The 26,354-nt window shown below is 42.2% G+C and overlaps 1 long non-coding RNA gene across 2 annotated transcripts; it reads left to right on the forward strand.

Moving 5' to 3' along the window:
• Nucleotides 1-1,513: 1,513 nt before the first annotated feature.
• On the forward strand, nt 1,514-20,491 carry LOC128420884 (uncharacterized). 2 transcript variants are annotated; one of them, XR_008332163.1, is made up of 5 exons: nt 1,514-1,957; nt 4,509-4,620; nt 5,868-5,980; nt 19,941-20,069; nt 20,204-20,491. It is a non-coding gene; the product is annotated as an uncharacterized LOC128420884 (long non-coding RNA). The 2 variants fall into 2 exon arrangements; XR_008332162.1 differs by lacking the exons at nt 19,941-20,069; nt 20,204-20,491 and having other exon boundaries at nt 1,517-1,957; nt 5,868-6,241.
• The last annotated feature ends 5,863 nt before the right edge of the window (nt 20,492-26,354 follow it).

Below are 26,354 nucleotides of genomic sequence, written 5' to 3' on the forward strand. Positions count from 1 at the left end.
TATCCAGTTCCTAAGCCTGTAGACGGGACAAACCTACCCTGCAGAAAGTACAATTAATTTTCAACTCTTTCCTCCTGTCACACCCTTAAGTGAGGAGGTAGGTCTTCCTGATTCAAGCCCTCTCAAGGTCGCAACCCCACCTAGAGTATGTGCCTTAGGATACTATCTGTTTCAACTTCTTCCTGCACACAGCTGACAAGTGACCAAAGACAATTAAAACAATCAGTCTAATTATCCAGCACCCAACACTGTAACATTTGAGTAACAACAACAAAAACAACCCAAAAAAACCTCTGCAAGCCAATCACAGAAAAGGACAATAAAAAATCTCCTCAGTTGCTTTGTGGAAGCCAGTTAAACTCACAATGCCTACCAGGGGTGGGAGCTGAACGCTATGCTTAGAAAGGAAGAGGAGGTGGTGGTTGTCAGCCTGGCCTTAAATATCTGTGCCTGCTCTGTGCCCCTGCTAGAACTTGCCAGCTTCTGAAGCTGAAAGTGGTTCCATGTCAGTCCTGTGGTCCCCAAGCAAACACACTTGCATCCAGACTTCTTTCTGATCCAGGCAGAGAGGCTACATTCTCAGGGATCACTTTCATACAGAGGTGCCAATTTCTAGAATACACAAAAATGAGTGGATTCTAAACAACAGTAAAAAAAAAAATAGTTAAGGAAAATGTTGCTTTCAAAGTCAGGAGCAGGTAAACTACTTTAAAATCAGACATTCAATTTAATCTGAAAGGAAAGCAAATCTATCAACGTCTTTTGGACTTGCAGTAGAGCCTGGAGCAGCATTTCAGTTTAATCTCTTTAGGTGTCCTCTGAAAGTTTGGGTTTGTCTTTCTTTAAATGCACATCAGCTGTAATGTGGCTATCAGTTACTCCATTCCAGAATAGTTTACAAGCATGCCTTGGGCATGAGTCATGAGAAAGTAGGGTATTAATATTTATAATAAATTCCGCCAAAGTAGCTTGTCAGTTTATCTTGCACATTATTTCAATTACGAAACTCAGTGGAGCAAGTTACACCGCAAATCCTTTTCTGGAATAAATCCAGGCATTTCACTACAGCTACTCATGAGTAAATATTTGAGCTATTTAAAGAAAGAAAAAAGTCCATGGATGTCTGATTAATGGGCTTTTCACAACCTACATTGCGACTGCATATCACTTGTCCTGTGGCTAACTTCCTCTTTTACTTTCTCAATTGTCTTGTCTTACAGATCTAACAATCTAAGTCAGAGTTGCAAAAACCAAATCACTCTGAGAACCATGACATTTTCATTAAATCCTAAGGCTACAGGCCTATGCATGTCTACTCAAAAGTGGGTCCCATTTAGTTCAGTGGGACTTGCTCATGAAAGTTGTGTGCAGAATTGCAAAGCAAAATAGGAAAGCATTTCTGACATATTTTTAACCCAATGCTCTCTTTTTTTATCCTATTCTTTGTTAACTTGTCCCACGCTGCCTGTAAGATTTCCTCTGTACTCTGTACTATCGTTACGTAATTTTGGACTCTGGGATTAATGATCTTACAGATGCTCCCACTTTAAATGGTAACTGTATTACTTCAAAATGTGGTAAACTGACCCAGCTGCATTTAGGGCTCCCCAATCTGCAGGGTGGGGCCCTGGACTTTTCCTCTAAAGTCCTATTCTGATGGCTCCACTGTCAGAACCCCTTAGTGGACTCTTTTATTCACAGTTCTCTCTGCACTGCCATTTCTGCTATCTCTTTTATCTGTTGCTTTTTAATTCCTCTCACACTCAAGCTCTCCGCCTGCATCAGCACATGCTTTTCTGTGCTCCCACCTCTCTTGTCTCTTGGATTGCCTTACCAGCATCTGGTGATTTGATTTTCAGACATTAGCAAGTGATACAGTGCCTACCTCTGTGATGAAAAGCTTCACCTGTTGATTCCTACATGCCAAGCTGCAGTTAGAAGAAAGCCAGATACCCATGTCAGTCTGCTTGCTTGTGTTTCTGGCCAGTTGACTATTACCACTATTACTTTTCTTTTCTTCCATTAGTCCCGTCAGTTATGGGCAGCCCTCTGAGGATGATACAGGAGTAGACTCGGTAAACCAAGCTATTTCACACATACACACCCAAAGATGGGGGAAATAGCTCCAGTTTTTCCTTGCTGAATTCCAAATTTAGAGTTCTCTAATTCCTCTACAAAACCTTAACCCCGTCCCTTTAAATTGTTGTTTTTATGATGCTGTATTTTGGGCACCACTGAAAAGAGGCCTATAAATGAACTAAATGAACTAAACTTTACTGAGAGTAGCAATAATTGTAGCAGAGATTGCCCCCAATGGTCTGTTAAAAAGTCAGGTAGACAACTGCAGTAGGTCTGCAGGCCTTATGTTCTGCAGGCCTCATTTGAGATAATGGAGACAAATCATTCAAATGTGAAATGGGAGGAAATGACATTTGGACTTTCATTTTTCACAGAGCTGTTTAGTAATTGATGAATTGCCAACATCCATCTGGGTGGATGTTTCTGTTCCTTTAAGAGGGCAACTGGTGGGGAGGGGATTAGCAAATATAAATAATCCCATTCACTTTATAGCTACTATTAGCTTTATAAACTAATAGAAAAATAAGTTTATAAGTTCCATGCTGCCTCTGCTCTCATTGTCCCAAACATCTACACATATGAACACATGCACACACAATCCAATGGTCCAACTGTGTGAATGATGGATTGATTTTACCCTGATGGAAAAAGGGGGGGACCACAGAGAGATTTAATCTGTGTTGTGGCAATTTCAGGGGAATTTAAAGCCTCCCTTCCCACAATGTATGCTCCTAGTCTGGACCAGAGAGCACTTTGCTGGCTATTTACTTCCAACAACAATGTGCAATCTCCTAGTTGCATGAATAACACCATGTTGTGTTCATCCCTCAGTTGCAATACTAGACAGTATCTTTCTTGCTTGTGCTGTGTATGTTCCATGTCAAACCACTAGCAGGTTCCAGTTTGTCCCTATTTGTTAACTGAGACCAGGCAAGCAAGCAACTCAACAAGCAACTAAGCAGTAATATCACAGCTGGGTCTACCTCCCAAATCCATGAAATGGGGCCAACAAAATTAGCAAGGTATCCACAGGGATGGGGAACTTGGGGCCCTCCAGATGTTGTTTGACTACAACTCCTATCACCACTGACCATTGGGTTGTGCTAGCTAGGGATGATGAGAGTTGTAGTTCTACAACATCTGGAGGGCCACAGGTTTCCTATCCTTGCATTAGAGGGAAGTTTGTGGATTGCTAAGCATACAAAGTGTTTTAAGGTTGGGACTGGAATAATGGTAACAGTTCTATTGCCAAACTGAAGCAGACCAAAAGGTAGTGCTGTTCCCTTGACCAGAAGCGGGGAGACCTTTCTAGCCCAAGGGCTGCATCACCTCATGGCAAACCTTCTAGATGCTGTAGTAGAAAGCAGGGTTAGAAGCAAAAGAGGAGATGGCCAGAGGCAAAAATGGAGAACAGTGGATGTGACATGCTTGTACAGTTGCCCCCCACCCCACCCCACATCTCTCCACCCAGGCAAGCAAGGGGCAAGCTCACACTTCAAAGACACATTCCAGCACTTGAGGGAGGCACAGCGCCAAGCCAGTGAGAGATAAGGCCTGGGGAGATTCCTGAGGGCATTTGACTTTGCTTTCTTCAGTTGTGGGGACACTCCTAGAAAAAAGGCTGGAAGATCCCCAAACACAGTATATATTGTACTCCCTCCCTCCCTCTCAGCTTTTGATGGCATCTTCTCCTATGCACCTGGACGCGGGTGGCGCTGTGGGTAAAACCTCAGTGCCTAGGGCTTGCCGATCGAAAGGTCGGCGGTTCGAATCCCCGCGGCGGGGTGCGCTCCCGCTGCTCGGTCCCAGCGCCTGCCAACCTAGCAGTTTGAAAGCACCCCCGGGTGCAAGTAGATAAATAGGGACCGCTTACCAGCGGGAAGGTAAACGGCGTTCCGTGTGCTGCGCTGGCTCGCCAGATGCAGCTTGTCACGCTGGCCACGTGACCCGGAAGTGTCTGCGGACAGCGCTGGCCCCCGGCCTCTTGAGTGAGATGGGCGCACAACCCCAGAGTCTGTCAAGACTGGCCCGTACGGGCAGGGGTACCTTTACCTTTACCTCTCCTATGCACCACAGGAGCTCAGGAGAGGTGGACACAGATAGGCAGAGCTGCAGATCTATGTGGCAATGATACAAGATTTTAAAATGTGATGAGTATAAAAAAAGGCTTGCATATTCCTTTCCGTTTCTTTTGGCATCACCTGAGGCTTGAGGTTTTTTACTCCAGCGAACCTCTGGGGACACAAATCCTGATGGCAGTGCTTGACAGCTATGAATATTTCCATATAGCTTATAGATGCATGAGAAGATGTGGGTTGGGCATGTTCTGAGGAAGCTGCCTTTGGTTATTTGTAGATGGAAAAAAGACTTTAAATTGGCCTAATGAAAACAACCTTTAAGGTCTGAAATAATAATGTGCTTGTGCTCAGATTTTCAGAATTTGCCTGACTGCTGAGATACACAAATAGACAGGGAGAAAGGCTGCACACACAGAGGAAAATATTGTCATGGTGAAACGGAATGTCTGAACACCTAAAGCAGGTAATTGAACAATGTTATGGTCACCCTTTTTGCAAAGCATCATACTGAGAAAATATTAGCTGGGCAGCTAAGCCACAGGGCATTTTTAAAACAATTCTGTTTATTAAGAGATTTTCCTCCTTTGTATTACAGAAGTGAAGTAATAGAGGAAGAAAAGAAACTACATTTCTTCCAAATCCTTATGAGAGTCCCTCCACCTTCAGGCAATTTACATGAAGAGTGGAAAACCCCAAAGCCACTTTTGATCTTTTATTTAATTTGTTGCTCTCAAATGCCCTAGATAAGTTTAATTCTGTTCCCACATACCATGATAAATCTGCAGAAAACCACCTGCATTTCAAAGAGGCATCTTTTCTTTCATAGCAAACCTTATATTAAGAATCTCTGCTACTATTTCAGTTACACTAGGGACTGGGGATCTGTCAAGTTCAGTTTCTTATTTTTCCAAAATCATATTCAGACTATTAATTATTTATCATTTATTTATTACATTTGTACACTGTTCTGCATCTCAAGATCACAGGACAGTTCACAACATAAAAATGCAAAATGTTTCTTGGTCAGTTCTGGGAACCATCCTGAGATCTCCGGCTGAAGAGTGGTATACAAATTTAATATTAGTTTTAATCCTCAAGGAGGTGGCTGTTTGAGAGTTATAGCAACCTTCTTCAATGGTGCTAGGAACCTGCTTTCAAAGAGGTTTGCTCTCTCCAGATCAGCTAATTGGTACTGACAAGGAACCCTGCTTGTACAGGAACAATTCAGAGCACCTTTTAAATCCTGATTGTTCCTTCCTCACTGTTTCTATATTTGCCCCACTCTTGACATCATATATGAAATCAGGCATGAGGCAGGTGGGTGTGGTTTGTGGGAAATAGCCTTGCGAGCCAAACCAGGCCCACTGAGTCCCACAGGGCCAGACGTTCCTCAGCCCTGTGGTGTCTAAGGTTGTAGCATTATTCCAGAATACCACAGCTCCATAGTAACACAAATTCTGTATCATGCCACAGCTATATAATGTAACAAAGCAGAATTAATAGCAATAGTTTAGCAACTATTAATCTCATTGCACTGCTCACAATGAAAAAAATTGGATTGTTGTTGCTGTCCTTCCTGTTACAATGTGTTTTCTTTTAAAAACTCTGTTCCAGCTCAAGTGCACACTTTTTGCTTAGAGTTAAACCACCAAGACCTTGACAGGTAAGAATGAGCAGGTGAGCAGGTGAACTCCTGACCTTTTCTTTCAGTGACCTGAGGAGCTGCAGAAAACAAAACTCAAAACCCGGTGCTCATCTAATTGGAAACCAGCTGAAGAGGCAACCGATATCCAGCAGTCATCACACCCGAGTCAACTAATTAGGTGCATGACTCTATGTCAGGGTAAAAAAACAAAAGGCTTGGTCTAGCCCATTTGCCGTTCTCGTTCAGTGTAAATTCTCTATAGAAAAACAAACGTGTAGCCTTCCTTAATGTATCTCCTGGCCTGAGGTTGAAAGCCTTGACCTAACATTGTCTTTGTGACTGGACAGATTAGCAACCTGACTATTGCACTCCCGTGAACCATAATCATTAAAAACACAATTCAAAGCTCTGTTTTCCTGAAGCTGCAGGATTTCCTAAATGTTTTGTTTGTATATTTTTAGTTGCTTCCTGTTGTTAGATGTAATTTAATGACATGGCTGCATGTTCTGATGAATGCTGTAGGAATAACAACTGTTTAACTATTTGTTCATTTTAAACCACAAAGTGGACTGTTTGAGTTCTCGCTGTCCCTCCTGCTGCTCTTTGCCATGGCCACAAGCCCTTCCTTTATTAAATATGGCTAGTTGTTTCTCCAGCATGTATCTTCTATTCAGTAGGACCTTTATTCTCCTGATCACAAAGGGAGTAGAATCCATTCGACCTGAGAATCCAAACCCCACAAGGAGGAACTGTGATGACTTGGCCTCCCATCTTGAGCGATAGGAGCTTCCTAGGTGCCCCGCAATCTTTACACGCTTTTGAAGAGCAGCTCTATGCTAGACTACATGTCACAGTCACCAAACGAATCAGTGCCCCCATGACAAGTTCTCTGCCCCCCTCAGTAACATTTTGACATTTATGAGCGCTTAAAACCTGAAGTGCTGTCCACAGGCTGTGAATATCCCTGGTTCCAAAGCACACTAATTTGATTTCATAGAAGGAACACTGAAGGAAATCGCCATGGGTCACCTGGCACATTGGGAAATGTATTTAGAAATGCCCTGTGGAAGTGCTGCAAAGCAGCAGCATTTCTCTTCTTCCCAGAATTGACAAAGAAACACCAGGGCACCGAGCCTGCAATTTTATTTTCTACGTTATAATGTATAAAGAAAACCACAACTTGAGTATACTTTTGGTCACCTGTAACAAAGAAAAAAAAAGGTGCTATGCTTGAAGGTCCAATCATGCTGTCCTGACAAAACTTTCCCCTGAACATATGTGTGGAGCTTTTTGCTTCTGATGGCAGGTAACAAAAATAGGCTGATGGAAAGAAGAGGCAAGTCATGTCTGGATCTGATGCTGAAAAGTCAGAATTTGAACTAAACTTAGAAGTGCCACACAGAGTTGGCAGAATTTGGAAGAAGTCTTAGAAGGACGAACTGCATGTTCATGGGCAGAGGGAGTTATATATTCAATCTGGATGGATTTCCTGCTGTTCCCCTACAGTCCCCAGGTGGGTTACACCATTAAAACAACTTGCAATCACATTGACCAATGTGGTGCCTAATGATGATGCTGGCTGGGGATGATGGGAGTTGAAGTACACAGGTTCTCTATCTCTGTATAGAGCAGGCATAGGCAAACTGGGCCCTCCAGATGTTTTGGGACTACAACTCCCATCATCCCTAGCGAGCAGGACCAGTGGTCAGGGATGATGGGAGTTGTAGTCCCAAAAACATCTGGAGGGCCCAGTTTGCCTATGCCTGGTATAGAGGCTTTCTATACCAATGAAAGGAGGTACAGGCAGAAATGGAGCAGTTAGTGCTATAGGTACATTTCTGAAGACTAATATTGAATAATACCTACTTTTTACTTATACCACACATTTTTAACTGATCACCCCAAAAAGGTAAGCATTTCTCATAGACTGAGCAGTTCCCACTATTGATTTTCTGTTGGTATTAAAAAAAACACAACCCACAATTTAAAAAAAAATCATTCCTAAAAGTGAGGGCTACACAGTGATCATGACAATTATGATAATAAGAAACCAACAGCAGCGGAATAATTAAATCAAGAGAACATATTGTCTTTGTTAATTAGTTGCCGGTTATAAATCTAAAGCTGTGTTTCTATGCGTATTTAAGTAGAAAAAAATCACACACCAAATGAGGGTTTGCTTACAAACATATGCTTATATGTCCAAATCGTTACCCATCACGTTAGTGTGGCAGCACCTACAGTTTGGAACTCTTTGCCCACTGACACCTGGCAGGTATGTTTGCTGTGCTCTTCTCAGTGCCTGCTTGAAACACTTTTGCTTAGGCCAACCTGTCTGGACAAGTGGGTGCGGACATTTTAAAATCTATTTTACCATTAATTTTAATTATCGTTAAATGTTTTTAACCATTTTCCTGACAATTTCAACATTTACTGTTAAACCACCTCGGAGGTTATATTACAATCAGGCAGCATATAAATTTTAAATCAAATGAATAACACATATCAGGCAAGGGCCATTGCTCAGCAGCAGGGCACCTGCTTTAGATGCAGCAGTTCCTGGGTTCAATCCCCAGCGAATCCAGGTAGACTCTACGTGAGGCTGCCCTTGAGACTGACCCAGAAATTCCAGAGGGTTTAGAATGCCACGGCAAGACTCCGTAGGATCACATTCACCCAGTGCTATACCAACTGCACTGGCTCCCGGTGGAGTACAGGATCAGGTTTAAGGTGCTGGTTTTAACCTTTAAAGCCCTATATGGCCTAGGACCCTCGTATCTATGGGACCACCTCTCCTGGTATGCCCCACAGAGGACCTTACAGTCTTCAAATAAAAACATCTTGGAGATCCCGGGCCACAGGGAGGTTAGGCTGGCCTCAACCAGAGCCAGGGCTTTTTCGGCCGTGGCCCCGATCTGGTGGAATGCTCTGTCACAAGAGACTAGGGCCCTGCGGGACTTGACATCTTTCTACAGGGCCTGCAAGACAGAGCTGTTCCACCAGGCCTTTGGCCAAGGCACAGTCTGACCCCCTCCTTCTGTAATCCTCATAGAACTCTAGCCCAATGGTTGCCATTGATGGACATGCTCTATGTCCTCACACCATTAATTTGATTCTGAATTGATTTTAGAATGAATTGATTTTAGAATGTATTTCAATTAATTGATTGTGATTTTATGTAAACTGTGTTATTTTACTGTTGTTAGCCGCTCTGAGCCTGGCTTCAGCTGGGGAGGGTGGGATATAAATAAATTATGATGATGATGGTGATGATGATGATGATGATTAGAGCTGGGAAAGACTCCTGCTTGAAAACCCCGGGAGCTGATCCAGTTAGTGTAGACCAGTGTTTCTAGCTGTTTCCAGACTACAGTTCCCATCACCCTTGATCAGTGGTTTTGCTAGCTAGGGATGATGGGAGTTGTAGTCCAAAAACGAGTTGGAGACCCAAGTTTGGGAAACACTGGTGTAGACATTACTGAGCTAGAAGGACCAATGGATCTGACTTTGTAGAAACCAGTTTCCAGTTGCTACAATGAGTGAGATATTCATCCCTTTGGGTGCATCCTTGAGAAAAGAATAGATCTTATCTTGTACCAAAAGTAGTGGAGAGATCAGTTCCACATGAGAAGTGAATGACATAAAATTAGCAAGATTAGATGCCAGGGGCTAAATCAACACAATTATATGGAAGGGACTAAAAGGTCAGTGCATTTCAAAAAGTTGATATTTATGTTATGCTTTCCTGTTTATGGACTTTGGATGTGCTTTTGCTGCTGTCTATTTTTACACTTACATTGTTTTAGTCTGCTGGTCCTGTTTTCTCTCGCTCTGATGATTTTTAGAATTGTTCTGTTTTAGATGATGTTTCTTATTCTTTTGTTATTTGTAATGTTATAGATGTTGCAAGGCTGTGGAAGGCAGCCTTTGAATGCGGCAAATAAGTAAATAAGGCAACTAGGTGGCAAATACACAGCACAAACTTGCCTTTCTGAAGAACAGAATTTGCTAAATTTCAGGAGAGATTGGTTCATTCTGTCTTCTGCCTCACCCTTGGCTGCACAGCAGAGAGCATCCACATTCTTCTCAGCTTTGAGGTTTCCCCCTGACAGGGATACTGTCAATAGTTGCTTCTGACACCACTTGGATAGACATATTGAGATGCACCTTGCCTGTGCAGCTTCCACACAAATAGTGGAGGCCTGCAGAGGTTTTCACAACTGTGTGGAAAGACACCTTGGCTTCATCCTGACCTTTTCCAGCATGGCAGATCAGGAGGTTGATTTGCTCTGTTAGACTCCTCTCCATCATTCCATATGGAGCTATATTCTGCCTCTCTTTTCTCTCTTCTCTATCTGTGAAGTTTATGGTCTAGGTAACACATGGGTGGGTTAACGTGTGCAATCCATTATTAACCCTTTCTAATCTGTATGCTTCAGCAGTGCCATTTCAAGCTGCAAAACCATTTTGTTCCTTCAGAAATCATTTTATGTTGGTGTGTGATACCTTCTTCCCATATTTTTTTTGTGCACTCTCTCTCACTCTCTCTCTCTCTCTCTCTCTCTTTCTCTCTCTCTATCTCTCTCACACACACAATTGCTGCAAAGTTGTGGTTATTGCTAAAGCAGGCAAACTAATACTGCTTCCATATCGGGCAGTTCTATGCTTTCCAAAGTTAGCCAGGTATCCTTAGCCAATGCAGTTCTGTCTGTGTGTTCCCAATGGGCTGCAGTCAAGATCCCAAGAGTAGTATTGCTAATCCCTCCCAAATTAGCTTCTCTGCCACTACAAGTGCAAGACATGTGTGCAGGCACGCTAGCAAACCTGACAACAGAAGGGAACACAGAGTTGTGAATCCTAACCAGCCAGAATGTTGTTTTCTCAGCTAGTATCAGGAATTCAAGGATGTGAATCTCAAAACAAAACAAAACAAAACAATAGAGTTATGTTAAACATCAGCAATATTTGTAGTATAGTATACATGTATGTGCTGTGAACTTAATAATTTCCTTCATATATCTGACCAAAGACCATCTGTTCCAGTATTATATTTCAGCTGTAGCTAGATCCAGAGGGAAACTTAGAATGGATACCCCATTTTTTGTTCTAGCACCTAGTGCCCAGATTTAAGCTGTTAATAGCCATTGACAGGCATTCTCCATGAATGGGTCTAATTCCTTTGCTGGGGGTATGTAAGGAAACTGACACTGGGGACAGTGCGGAATCAGAAGTTATGGTGTGTATCTCCCTACCTGTGCAATGCAGGGATGGGAAACCTGAGGCACTGCACTTCTTGTTGGACTACAAGGACCATCATTCCTAACTACAGTGGTACCTCGGGTTAAGAATTTAATTCGTTCTGGATGTCCGTTCTTAACCTGAAACTGTTCTTAACCTGAGGTACTACTGTAGCTAATGGGGCCTCCTGCTGCCTCTGCACTGCCACCGCATGATTTCTGTTTTCATCCTGAAGCAAAGTTCTTAACCCGAGGTACTATTTCTGGGTTAGCGGAGTCTGTAACCTGAAGCGTATGTAACCTGAAACGTCTGTAACCTGAGGTACCACTGTATTGAAGATGGTGGTTTGTGCTGATGAGAAGTTTAATGTTCCCCATCCCTGATATAAGGAAATAGGCTGCTTAGGAGGTGCCTCAATAAGCTTTAATCAGTTAGCAAGTCAGGGATGGACCACCTCTGGAAAGGGCTTTTCCATCTCCCCATCCCCAGAGTGATCTACCATCAACCATTCTAGTCTGAGTAAATGTACAACTCAATGTGTTTTAATGTTTCTTGTAAGCTACCTCCTTATAGGTATTGTATGCTGAACAGAGTATACTAGTAGGATCTGTCATGGTATCAGATCAGATCAGAATGGCAAGGTGGATGCAAACTTTTCTCATGGTGCATACTTTTTTTCATAATTATATGAAGCTAGGAACATCATTAAAGCTTTCACCATTTAATGAAGGATCTCTTGTTTCAATAACTTCAGGAAGCAGCTGTCCATGGGAAAGAGTAATTACTTTTAGTGAACCTACTACTGGTGACCAGCAAATGAGTCTATCCAATCGCTAGAATCTACCTAGTAACCATGTTGGAACTGCAGGTAACTCTCATGTAACAATGGCTGTCACATAAAGCGAACTCACCCAGCAATGCCAGGGTTTGGGTCAAATGACATTTGGCAAACTTAATCAGTGTCTCATTGATTATTTCATCAAGAAAACTTTGCTCACACTGCAACTAGATTATGATGGATGCACTATGAAAATACTTGTGATGGATTCCAGAGTTTATTGGAGCAAAAACAGACATAAATGCAATATAGGGACCATTTTCAATGTACCTAAATGGCTGTGTGATTTTCAATCATGTCTTGCTCCCACAGCTGTCTCTGTTTAATAATATTAATCATTTCTATAGGACTTTCCAATGTACAATGTGCTGTACAGTTTTTTATCACATTTCTCATTGTCCTGCCCTGAGGAAATATTTGAACCTGGATCTCTCACATCAGAACTCAATAAACTACCCACCACAAGATATAGGACAACATATAGAAAGTAACAAATGAATGAGTTGAGTACCTAAATTAACCAGTGAGGTCCACATAGCCACCTGTGGGAATAGGTGTTCTTTATCATGCCACCTGTCCTGGGCAGTAGCTCATGTCCCAACCTAGAAGAAGAGGAGCCTGACAGATCAGAGTGACCAGCATCAAATGCCACGAAACAGCTAGACCAGGGGTAACCCTGCAGATGCTGCTGCACTGAAACTCCCTTCAACAGCTGACAGCTAGTCATGTAGTTTAGTCAAGGTTTTAGCATTGTTTAAATGTCCATATAAGCCAGGACTCCAAGCAAATTTTCCTATCCACCACCCTACCAATTTCGCATTCTGGCAGTTTGGCAACCTGATGAGGATGCAAATCATTCCTTCAGAATGTTTTGATTTCTTTTCTTTTTTCCCCTTTGTGAGCTTGGGTCAAGTGTAGAAACCTCCTTGTGTTCAACTGTTAGTACACATCAGGTTCACCATTGCTCAGTCCAGTGTTTCTCACTCTCTCACTCATCCCCTCATCATTCCATTCACTCATCAGCAACAGTACATCACAAATAACCACACCTGTCCACAGAAATCAGATTGGATAAGCACAGAGGGAATATAATAATTTGCTTTTTCTGAAAAGCATGCCCACTCAGAAGTTTCATTAAGTTCAATGGAGCTTACACCCAGGTAAGTGGGCACAAGACTGCCACCATCAATCCTTTCTGGAACTGTATTGAAGCAGGAATAGGTGTTTTTATTTTCTTCCCCCTTTTCTTTGACCTTGAGTTTCTTTCTTTAAAGAGATCAACCCAGTTCCCTTTTCATTATAAACTGGGGAAATCTAGCTTGTTTCATGTGGGGTTTTTGTTTGTTTTTGCATTGATGGCTGAGGCTGCAAACACAGAGTGGGGTTTATTCTTATTACATGTCTGGTATATTGCTTTGTATGGGAGGTTTCCATACTATCTGGAAGATAATGTCTGTGGTGGGGCAGGGAGATGGAGGACATAGAAAGCTGTTTCACAGCAGCTACACATCAACTTTCTAGTTCCAATGTCTATTGAAGAAAGAATTGAACATGTGCAAGGTTTCTCCAGATTTGTGTCTTTGGGTCTGGGCCTCATATCTTTTAAGTAATGGGCCTGGCTGCAAAAATTGGGCAGAAAGAGAATTCTCAGCTCTTTTGCAATCCAATTGTAACCCTATGCTAAAAATCATGTAACACAAGGAACATGTTATGTAGGACTGCTGAAGATGCAAACAAAAAAAACAGGCTGTCCTTATCATTAGCTAGGATAAGATGACAGTTTTCTGGTACCATTTAAGAGTAGCAAACTGTCAATTATTTGGCTTGTTATAATAGCATAATAATATTTTTCCATCACTGGAGGTACTAATTCCCATCTGTTGTCATTTGGATTTTCTGCTTAGGGCGCTGATATATCTGTGACAGGATTTAGTCTAGTTACTAGCCACCATAAAACATGTTTACCTTACAAGGAACTGTATCCGTAGCAAGCAGCAACATAGTGTGGAGTTGTAATTTCTTCATGCTGCTCTTCTTATAATGTAGTAATTATCACTCATTACCAATTTCCAACACAGTTCTGGAGAGGGTCACAGTGAACATTCATACATTTTGCAAAGGCATGGGGTGTAACATGCCGTGTTTTTCTTACCTTGGAATATTGATTGCCTTACTGTAATGTATGTTGGAGCCCTAATAAGAAAAGGAGGGTGGGGAAGCAAAGTTGGATGGTCTAGAGCAGTTTATTAGTAAGGCTGAGGAGAAATAATGAAGCAGAGCAGAAATAATTACAGTTAGCACATATTTAATTGATGTGAGAATGATAAGTAACACTGTGAATATTTGGACAGATTTGTTAAAGTGTCTGGCACAGTTTCTCAACTCTCCAGTAGGGCTTTAAATAAGACATTTAAATGGAAGCCTGCATTTTTAACCCATTGTAAACAAAGAAAACATGCAGAAGTGGGGAGGGGGGTCTCAGAAATGTCCCTGTAACACTGCAGCATTTAGAATGCATTTCTTGGATATTGCCTTTGTCTACTGCATTTGTAAGGACTTCCTATGTCAGCAACATGTAGCCATGCACTGTCAGTAGCGGGTGCTGAGAAATTGAGCACAGTTTACTAAGAGTGCCTGCAGACTGTCACTATCTTTTGGGAGGAATTCAAGCGCATGCCAGAAATTAAGTTTTCTGCAATTAAAGTGGACTAAAGGACTCTGTTACCCTAGCACAACTTTTCTTTTTTTCAAGGTTTCCCACTTTGACCGTGCAGAGAAATATTTGAAGTCAATTTGTTCAGGACCTTTTCTGTGGGGTTTCAGACTTGTGGTTTATATATATACAGTTATGAACAGTATGACCTTAAAATTCTTATAACAAGCAGCATATAAATACTTTTGTATAAACAAATAAGCAAGTTTTGCATAGGCAAATCAGGATGAATGCTAGATAAACAGGTCATCTGAAGGAGCCCTAACTTGAAATCACTCAGGATATTGAGAATGTTTTAAGTATGTACCTAAAAATGTTAATGGTTTAGAGATATACTCTTGTGAGGCCTGCAGGTATCTGCTGTGTACACTCTGTGATACAATTTGCTTTGCTTTGATGTGTGAAGAGGACTCTTCTGTACAAAAAAACCCCAGAAATTTCAAATGTAAGGTAATGTCTATCCTCATAACAACCTGTCTATGCACTGAGGTCATCTTTAGAGGCTCTCATCCAGATGCCCCTGTCATCCGTGTGAGTCCACCTTGCACGTTTTTACTTGTGCATAATACATTGACCACAACTGTGTTTCAACATGGGTGTCCTTTCTATAACAGAGTTGCAAATATTTTGGAGGCTACATAAACATAATCAAAGTAATGGTGAAAGGTTAGTGTCACATCAGAGAGATAAAGACAACACAAGCAGGGGAAGCAAACTGGGGGGGGGGCCTCCATTCATATTTTTTAAAACATACACAGAACAACTCAGTTTTACAATTTCACTCTAAAATTCTGGCTAAAGTGGCAGTGAGCAAAATATCGTTTGCAAATGAAATACCTACATTTCAGAGTACAAAACAGTAATTCTACATGTCTTTCACAGTCTTTGATGAAAGGGATTATACATACATATATATTTCTTCAAAAGTGCTGCATTTATTCCAATGTCCATTTCATGCTAAGGCAACTTTCACCATTATAACATAATTATAGTAGAACAAGAAATCCCTTATTGATGCCAAGAACTCATTTAAGTGTTTACATGTTTCCCAGTTAGATTGCACCTTGTATTTGATCTGGCTTTTGTTGTGGTTACTGATAGTTATCCTATCTCACTAATGCGTTTACTGAAATCTCATTACTGGAAGTGCATTTGTAAGAAGGCGAGGGAAGAAGGCATAAGCCCCTTGATTTGTACAGACAGCAAGTGTGACAAACAACTTCGAGCACAAAGGGATAGATCCAGAAAAAAAAGAGGTCTAAAATGTTATGCACCAAAATGCTTGCATGGAGTAGGATAGCCATTTGTCCTACTTTGCAGAGTACAATCTCCCATTTGCCACAGGACAGTCCTCTGTTTGAAGAAGTCCTCTATTTGAAGAGCTATCTAGATCAGTTCAAAGGCAAAGAACCCTGAGGAGGAGGATGCTCTTCTGAAGTTGTTCACCCATAGCTACCTCATGGACCAGAGGCTGAGTGTGCAGTCAGTTCGCATGGTCACAGTCTCACAATGGCATGTATGTCTCTTTAAAGTACAGTGGTACCTCGGGTTACATACGCTTCAGGTTACAGACTCTGAACCCAGAAATAGTGCTTCAGGTTAAGAACTTTGCTTCAGGATAAGAATAGAAATCATGCTCTGGTGGCGCAGTGGCAGCAGGAGGCCCCATTAGCTAAAGTGGTGCTTCAGGTTAAGAACAGTTTCAGGTTAAGTATGGACCTCCGGAACGAATTAAGTACTTAACCCGAGGTACCACTGTATAGCAATTATTTCTAAATGATCTCCACATCTAAATTAGCAACTGCAGATATTATAAAAATTGGTGTGCACTTCTTCATCCCTCATTTTGATGGTGATAAGTGGCCACCTTACTTCTATGCCAGATGGGGAATGGGTTACAATGAACTACCCCTGAGGATAGGTGAGGAGTTTTGAAGCTGAGATTAAGTTTACTATTTTCATTTCTGGCACAACTATACAGAGCTGTTGTGGTTTTTAAACAATATTTTAATCTTACAGCCAACTACTGATAGCATCAGCACTGGATTACATCTCGTTTGCAAGGAGAAATTATCTCGCTTACAACAGGAAAAGCTGTTTCAAAGCAAAACCCCTTGCTTCTCAAAGTGTTATTCTGCTTTCATTTCTCACTTGTGTGGTCTCCTCACATACGCCCCAAAGGGTGAGGTCAGCATTATGTGAAATTTACATGGCTAATGAACCTTTTACAAAAGCAAATGAAACAAAGCAATCACAAGCTGCTCACAGCTGAAAGCAAAACCATATAAGTGGGAATACCAATAAGCAAGATATAAGGGCCAACCATTTTCCTTTGAAAAGCACGCTGGAAATGTTTTGGGAACATTTGTTTGTACTAAAGAATTAACTATTTTTTCCTGAAAAGAAGGACTGGAAAAGCTGGGTTGAGAATAGGGATGTTGGAAGACATCAATTTCCATTCTGCCTTATTTTGGGGGGGGGGGGGAAACAATCATATTCACTGGAATCAGGACATTGGAGGAATAAGCAAACATCAGCCATTTCTGCTCCTGTTTCCCCTGGAATTCTCCAGCATCCAAAGCTGGGAAGAGAAGCAAGATGAGAGGTTATTAGTTTAAATCTTTCAGAGTCTTTTTTCCTGTGATAAAATTTTCTTTTTTCCTGTCCCAGGGTAGAACAGAGTAAACTCTAGTTAGTGGTCAGAAATAGCAAAGGACGCAGGAAGTGGTCTGGGGGTTGAGAAGATACTTTCATTTCCCTTTTGACTGGAATACAGCAATGGCATAAATACCCACATTCCTAATATCTCCAGTGATGATTCAGCCCAGCCAGGTTTGAACATAGACTGTCTTAGTAAACATGTTAACTTTTCTTTTCCAGTTTTTTAAATAGGATTTTCTTATAAAAACTCCTCTGAAACTGAAATGGGATTATTGTTTTTCATCAACCCAAGACAATGGCAGCTCAACGGCAGCTGGATGTTAATATTTCATGTGGTGACTTTCATTCAGACCTGTCTCAACAGCATAATTGCATTTTGTCACCAATGTTGGAAATAACGCTTATTAAATCTGGGGTGATGTCCACAGAGTGCCTTTCCACTATGTTTCAGAAACATCTGACTTTAAAGTTGAGTTAAGAATTTAGTATTTAACCTTTCTTCTGTTCCTTTGTTTTTGTTGTTCTTTTTTTACTGGGGGGAGGCTGACTTGCTAAGGATAGACTAATAGGTTCAGAAGCATTAAAAAGTGAGTTGAACCTTTCACCAAGGCATGAAACTGTTTTGACATGCAAAATAAAATATGAGTAATTGGTTTTGACTACTTTTTGGGGGCTTTTTAATTAACATTGGTCCAGGTTTCTTCAAGAAAAAGCTTTAGACAGTCTTCTTCCTCCCCCACAAATGATGCTTCTTATCCTGTTTCTGCAGACTACAAGGAGTCAGTCAATTTTGATTTCTGTGACATTACAGAACTGGGGAAGGGGAGAAAGAAGAGGGAAAACAGTTGTGGATGTTCATGCATTCATGCTGTATTACTGAGACAAGGTAGAAAATTAACCTTCCCCCCATTATGAAAGTAGAACTAAATGTGATCCAATGGAGCTGCTTAATAATACACCAGTGAAAGTAGAAGAGGAGTCAAGTCTTCTGGTCCCTTATTGTATGCTTTGGTTTCTTCTTGGGCATCAAAAAGGCTGCTGGTGGTGTGGATGAGTGACTCACAAGAACTATGGGGCAGCTATTTATTTTAAGTGTGCTTTCTTCACTTTTCTTAAAAGCAAACCAAAAAAGCTAACAATAAAAAGTATTAATGAAGAAAAACCAAGAAAGCAGTAAAAAGGACTTAATAAAGCAATACCACCACCCCATAAATCCATTCCATTTCATTTACTGGTGTCCATTTCTAGGACCGCCAGTTGTAGCAGGAGCTATGCAATAAAGTTCTAGCAAAGACTCAGTAGCCAATGAGAAGCTTATATCCTCCCTCCTTTGCTTGGTCATCTGCTGGATCACTGATGGTAGCAGATTCTTCTCCCTCCTCTCAAGCAGACCTTTCTTCTTGAGGAGATCCCTGATGAGGAATGTTGTTGTTGTTGTTGTTAATATGCCACCCATCTGAATGGGTTGCCCCAGCCACTCTGGGTGGCTTCCAACAAAATATTAAAACACAAGACTCCTGGCATCCATGCAAGTGCTCCTCTGCCATCTCTGGGCTTTCCACCAGCTGCACTGGCACTTTTGAGGACAGTTCTAGAAGGTGGAGAACCAGGGGTCAAGGTAGGACTTGAGATAGGGTACAAGACCTTCCACATCTACATTTATTTTGCAAAGATTTAATTTCTGTGCTTTGAATATTCTATGTTTGCCTCCCCCACACTTCCATACAATAGGATGAACAGTTTTCCTTTATTGTTTTCTACCCTTCCATGTAGTCACTTAGTAAAAAGGAAATCTCCATGGATCTGGCTGAGTGCCAGCCTTCCCTGTGCATATCAGCCCCCATGCCTGGTTAGCTGTGAAGGTCACTACATCACAAATGGTGATTTGACAACCCTTCTTTCATGTTCTGAATCCATGGAAATGGCAAAATGTCATTGAGACAATTGTTAACACAATGAATCATTGTCTTTTGAGTTCAGATGCTTTTGAACTCAAAGACAAATCAAATCTCGGATGAAATTTCTTGTGAAAGACCTCAGAAAACCACAAGGGAAAGGGTATCTGAGCAGCTTTTGACAAGGTAAGGATCCTCCTCTCTAAAACATGTAAGACTTCCTTCTAAGAAGCAAAGCTGCCCTTTTCTTCCACGGAATCATTAACCGTTCATGAAAAGCTAACTACTATGAACTTTGGTACAAGTTGTGAAGAATCTGAAGGTGTGTTTCAAATGTATGTTAACACATCACGTTGGCTAAAGTGTCATACATCAGTTTGAAGACTATTTTAGTTTTATAATGGCTTGTTCTTATAACCTAGATTCTGTTTCTGAAAGTTGATGCTATTACTGCTTGTCTTTCTGCCACCTTTCAGATTATCCATTCCCACCTACAGAACTGACTACTTGGCTGCCTTTTGCCACTTAAATTTATCTGACACAAAAAACTGAAATGGGGGAAAGAGAGAAAAGGGAACTGTGATGGAAATGCCAGTGACAGATTAACAATAAGTGATATGTATGCCATTCCCTATCATTTCCAGAAACAGGTCCTGCTGAATTCAGTGGGGCTTACTCCCAAGTAATTTATTTAACACTCCAGTCCAAAACATACAATTTGGGTGTAAATCCAGTTATTCAACTGATTTTCATAAAAGCATATAAGAATGATAATCTCTTTATCCCTTGTTAGGGAGACTGTAGTGACTTGCAGCACTACCAGTTAGGTTTATCTATGTGGATCAACTTGCCAAGGGGTATATAATGCCTGTCTGTCCATGCCCATGAATCTACAAGAACTGTGGGTGACCCCCTACAAAAAGTTATTATATTCCATTTTGTTATATATTGCATTCATCATTATATATTTATATTTATTGTTTCTGCAATCTGTATCTGGAAAATTGGTGTGTTGGCTCCCTAAATAAGCATTAATAATCTCTTCTCTCATTAAAGAACCTTAACTTCAGGCATACTTGAGTTCTCCAAGGACAGCAGAAAAGAAAATTGATCATCTTTTCTTCAAACAAGGTTCAATTGCCATAAAATTGGAACTGGGGGGGGGGGGGAAATCTCTGCACTATAGAAATATAATTGTGCTTGGAGAATTTTCAAAACGACTTCTTGGAAACATATGAAACAAGTTAAATTATCTGCTTCGTTTGCACTGTTTACATGAGGGGGGGAATTACAAAACACTCGACTAGATACTTTATTCTAAAACAGCATAATATTAAATAATTGCTGAAGGACCACAGCAGGTTTTTTTGTATTCTGTTTTGACAATATTACTATGGATTGTGCATGTGGGTGTGTGCATGCACATGATGTGTGTGAGAGAAACAAAGCTTTTGGCCACATTTACACCTAGGATTCCTTTGTGGGTCACATGCCACTGGTCAAAAAGCATGTGCTGTGAAATGTGGCCACCTCCATGCACACGTCTCATAATTCTGGGAGGATTTGAACCTGTGGCCCCAGATGGCCATTTCAGGATAATATTCCATGTCTGAACACAATTTCCCCACATTTCTATTTCCCCTCTTTATTATTTCCTCTGCATCAGAAACATATGCCAGATACTCCATTATATTGCACCAGAGTCCAACAGAATTGAGGAACAAATGAATGTATAAACAAATGCACCACTGCTGCCATCAAATTCTTAGGTGTATTGGGAAGGGGGCATAGGAATCACCTGAGGGAGCTGGTGCAGGCCCTAGTAAGGAGGGGTTAACCTCCTCTGCAGTAAAAGATTGGTTGTTACCAGGTTTTGTCCCTTTAGTTCTGTGTAGTTTTCTTCTTTTATATCTAGTCAGATACTGATGGGAACCCTGGGTTTTGGATAGCCTCGCTTATACGAACTGCAAAAGCAAATGGAATGCCCATTGGAATAAGCATTGGAATATGCACCCAGCTGTAACTATATCTATGGCTTTCAGTGATGTGTACATCTAGAGACATATGTTGAATGGGCGACCAAATATAGATGCTCTGCTTTGCTTTCCAGGGGATGCAAATTAAGATGGGCATCACAGTGTTCATCCCCATTTTAAAAACACAAGGTTTCAGTATGTTCAATGAATTCATATAAGCAATAGTTTTTCAGTGCAATCCTATGCACATTTACTCAGAAAAAAGTCCAGTTGATTTCTATGGACCCTACTCCCAGATATACAGATACAGAATTGCAAGCTTACATTGTAATCCTATGCATAACTTACTCTAAAGTAAGCCAAGCTGTATTCAGTGGGATTGTGTTCCTAATAAAGAGTGTTCAGGACTGCAGCCAAAGGCAACTAGGTTATGGATTGCTAAGATCCCACTGTTTGATTGTTCAGTGCATTTGTTCATTTGTTAGTTGAATGCCTAACCTCAGAGCTTTTCTTATGAAGGTGTTTATTAATCTTTTGTGAGGAAGGAAGCAGAACAATAGATCAAATTTCCACCTCACATAATATGATGAGGACAGTAACTGAGACTATACAGCACATATAATTGGAAACTTCTCTAACAGAAGAAGATTAAAGTGTTTATAGGCTGTGATTTATGTATACAACTTCCCTTTGATGAAGATAGTGTCAGAGCTCTTTTGCTGAATGAAATTGGAGATTCAAAAGAAAGTTGGATGGTATGCCCAAAACTGCAGAGAGTCATTGGAAGATTAAGCTTACAGTCCTATGCAAACCAGCCACATCACAATCTCCATTTAATACAATGTCATCCCCCTCCCCAGTAAACATGCATGGGATTGCACTATACCACTCAATGTTGTTTCTCTCATTGACCCACAAAACTGATAAATAATCAAAGGAAAACAGTAACAATTGAGATAAGCACAGGTTGCACTTGGAACATTTTCTAGGTATTGAGCATGGGAAGCCTGGCTTCCGTTGACTTGAATGAACCATGGGCGGAAATGTTGCAGTGCTGTGGTATTCAATCCTCCTTGCAATGAATCAGGCATGGGTCTTTCCCAGGAAATGCCTGGGATTGAACCTGGGACCTCCTGCATACAGTGCATGTGCTCTTCCACTGAGCCATCATTTCCCTTTGCTCTTGGGAGACTTGCAGCTCCACACGGCAGGATCTGCACTCTCTAGCCATCCAGATGGCTAATACCCACGTGACGGGGTGACCTCCCGTTGCTCTGTCCAAGCTTCTGCCAACCTAGCAGTTCGAAAGCATACCAGTGCAAGTAGGTCTTGCTTGTCTTACTTGTATGATGTTAGCCGCTCTGAGCTCGGCTTTGGCCGGGGAGGGCAGGAAATAAATAAAATTTATTATTATTATTACTATTAGGTAAATAGGTACCACTGCAGTGGGAAGGTAAACGGCATTTCTGTGTGCTCTGGCACTCATCACAGTCCTCTGTGCACCCGTAGCGGTTTAGTCATGCTGGCCACATGACCCAGAAAGCTGTCTGTGGACAAACACCGGCTCCCTCGGCCTGAAAAGTGAGGTGAGTGACGCTCCCCATAGTTGCCTTTGACTGGACTTAACCATCCAGGGGTCCTTTACCTTTACTAGTAGCTTTCAAAAATGAGAAAAGAAAGCAGAAATGAAGTGAGTCAGCCCTCAGACTGCATTATTGTAGAATCTAACAGGATCCCAAAGCTCCTGTCTCGGAGGTGCCGATCAGGTGAGTCTGCTTTGGAAGTCGGACTTGCCAGATTCCTCAAGCATCTCAACAGCAGGGCTAAGGAGCCAAGAGCCCTTCAGATGCTGATGGAAACGAAGCCCCATCAGGCCCAACCAACGTGCAATGGTTTGGGAGGATGGGAGCTGTAGTCCAGCAACTTTTGGAGGGACACACCTTCCGCAGCAACTGGCAGCAACTCTCCAGGATTTGAGGCAGGGCTCATTCTTCAACTCTTGCAGGATATGCCTGGGATCTTCTGCGTACAAAGCAGATGTTCTACCACTGAGGGAACAACACTGAGGGAAGCTACAACCCTTCCCGCATTGAGCCCTACATGATGTAAGTCAGCTTCCCATGTCTTAAAAATAGAAAAGGCCTGGTCTGAAGTCCAGGGATGGTAAATATTCACATACAGAGATTTAAATCAAAGAAATATGACTCAAGATGTTGGGAAATGTTTGAAATAATGAAGCTGTGGTGTTACAAAGTGCTAGGTAGTCAAGGTGTCTTCATTATTATGCCTCTTAGCCACTGCAAAGAAAGGCTTCACTCTATCATTTAGATTAGTTGTGTTAAAAGTGTGCTGCTAGGCAAAGCATCCATATTTATGTTGCATTTAAATTTTCATTAATAATAAATTCAGGTGAAGTAGTTTTGTTATTAATATTGATCAATGTTTCCACTGAAAGCCCAGATGTCAACAGTCCTTTTAGTGTGCTCCGTTCTATTTAATGGTGCTGTTGATGAAAGAGGGCCTAATGAAGGCTAACAGATGGTTGGTTTAATGCTGCTCTCAGATTTGAGGCCTTTGCCAAAAAAGCAGATACACAAAAGGATCTGACAGTGCTGTAACCAGAAACCTTTAATTACAGCTATTTCCAGGGAGGCTAATGTAACACAGCCTCTTCAGCACAGGTCAGCATGAGGAGGGACAGGAGACTTGCTCACTCAAGCTGTTTCTTTTCTGAATATTTGGAGATGTATTTGAAATTGTGGAATATTTGTTATATATATTTACACACACACACACACACACACACACACACTGGCTACAGGCAACACATATGCATATATGTTCTTTCAAAAACTTGTGTGGTTATTGGTAAAGATTTGAACCAGGGTATCTGCTTCAGTGCATTACCTCCACCCTACCCATTTGGTTGGGTACATCTTAATGTTTTGTAGGATATTGTACAGGCATAGCATCCATAGGGCACCAGAGAACTGGAAAGCAAAATATACCCCTTCTTCACCAACTCTAACCAAAAGAAAGGAAATAGATCATGTGCTTGGTCCATTATTTGTTTTTGTTTGTTTTTTTAGTTGGACTTATACAGAGACAATGAGTTCCTCTAATTTGAAAACCCAACACTTTTATATAATAATAATAATAATAATAATAATAATAATAATAATAATAATAATTTATTATTTATACCCCGCCCATCTGGCTGGGCCTCCCCAGCCACTCTGGGCGGCTTCCATAAAAACCAAAAATACAGTAAAATATCACACGTTAAAAACTTCCCTGAACAGGGCTGCCTTAAGATGTCTTCTGAATGTCAGGTAGTTGTTTATCTCTTTGACATCTGCTGGAAGGGCATTCCACAGGGCGGGCGCCACTACCGAGAAGGCCCTCTGCCTGGTTCCCTGTAGCTTTGCTTCTCGCAATGAGGGAACCGCCAGAAGGCCCTCGGCGCTGGACCTCAGCGTCCGGGCAGAATGATGGGGGGTGGAGACGCTCCTTCAGGTATACTGGACCGAGGCCGTTTAGGGCTTTAAAGGTCAGCACCAACACTTTGAATTGTGCTCGGAAACGTACTGGGAGCCAATGTAGGTCTTTCAAGACCGGTGTTATATGGTCTCGGCGGCCGCCCCCAGTCACCAGTTTAGCTGCTGCATTCTGGATTAGTTGTAGTTTCAGAGTCACCTTCAAAGGTAGCCGCACGTAGAGCGCATTGCAGTAATCCAAGCGGGAGATAACCAGAGCATGCACCACTCTGGCGAGACAGTCCGCAGGCAGATAGGGTCTCAGCCTACGTACCAGATGGAGCTGGTAAACAGCTGCCCTGGACACAGATTTGACCTGTGCCTCCATGGACAGCTGTGAGTCCAAAATGACTCCCAGGCTGCGCACCTGGTCCTTCAGGGGCACAGTTACCCCATTCAGGACCAGGGAATCCTCCACACCTGCCCGCCTCCTGTCCCCCAAAAACAGTACTTCTGTCTTGTCAGGATTCAACCTCAATCTGTTAGCCGCCATCCATCCTCCAACCGCCTCCAGACACTCACACAGGACCTTCACCGCCCTCACTGGTTCTGATTTAAAAGAGAGGTAGAGCTGGGTATCATCCGCATACTGATGAACACCCAGCCCAAACCTCCTGATGATCTCTCCCAGCGGCTGCATGTAAATGTTGAAAAGCATGGGGGAGAGGACAGAACCCTGAGGCACCCCACAAGTGAGAGCCCAGGGGTCTGAACACTCATCCCCCACCACCACTTTCTGAACACGGCCCAGGAGGAAGGAGCGGAACCACTGTATGACAGTGCCCCCAGCTCCCAGCCCCTCAAGACGGTCCAGAAGGATGTTATGGTCGATGGTATCAAACGCCGCTGAGAGATCCAGCAGAACTAGGAAACAGCTCTCACCTTTGTCTCTAGCCCGCCGGAGATCATCAACCAGTGCGACCAAGGCAGTTTCAGTCCCATGATGAGGCCTGAATCCCGACTGGAAGGGATCCAAATGGTCCGCTTCTTCCAGGCGTGCCTGGAGTTGTTCGGCAACCGCTCGCTCAATCACCTTGCCCAAGAATGGAAGATTTGAGACTGGGCGATAGTTGGCCATCGTGGCCGCATCTAAAGATGGTTTTTTAAGAAGCGGTTTAATAACCGCCTCTTTCAGCGGGTCTGGGAAGGCTCCCTCACGGAGGGAAGCATTCACCACCCCACGAAGCCCATCGCCCAGTCCTTCCCGGCTAGCTTTTATAAGCCAGGATGGGCAAGGATCCAGGAGACAGGTGGTTGGTTTCACTCGTCCAAGCAGCCTGTCCACATCCTCGGAGGTAACAGATTGGAATTGATCCCACTCAACTTGACTAGACAGAACTCTAGCACTCTCCCGCCCCGGCCCTGCTCCCACGGTGGAGTCTACTTCTTCCCGAATCTGAGCGATTTTATCTGCAAAAAACTTTGCAAAATCATTGCTCAAATTCTTGCTTTTCCACATCACATTCTGGTTGAATATACAGTGGTACCTCAGGTTACAAACGCTTCGGGTTACAAACTCTGCTAACCCGGAAGTAATACCTTGGGTTGAGAACTTTGCCCCAGGATGAGAACGGAAATTGTGCACCGGCAGCAGTGGGAGGCCTCATTAGCGAAAGCATGCCTCAGGTTAAGAACAGTTTCAGGTTAAGAACGGACCTCCAGAACAAATTGTTCGTAACCCGAGGTACCACTGTA

The sequence above is a fragment of the Podarcis raffonei genome, chromosome 1, assembly GCF_027172205.1.
Source record: "Podarcis raffonei isolate rPodRaf1 chromosome 1, rPodRaf1.pri, whole genome shotgun sequence".
Taxonomy (NCBI): Eukaryota; Metazoa; Chordata; class Lepidosauria; order Squamata; family Lacertidae; genus Podarcis; species Podarcis raffonei.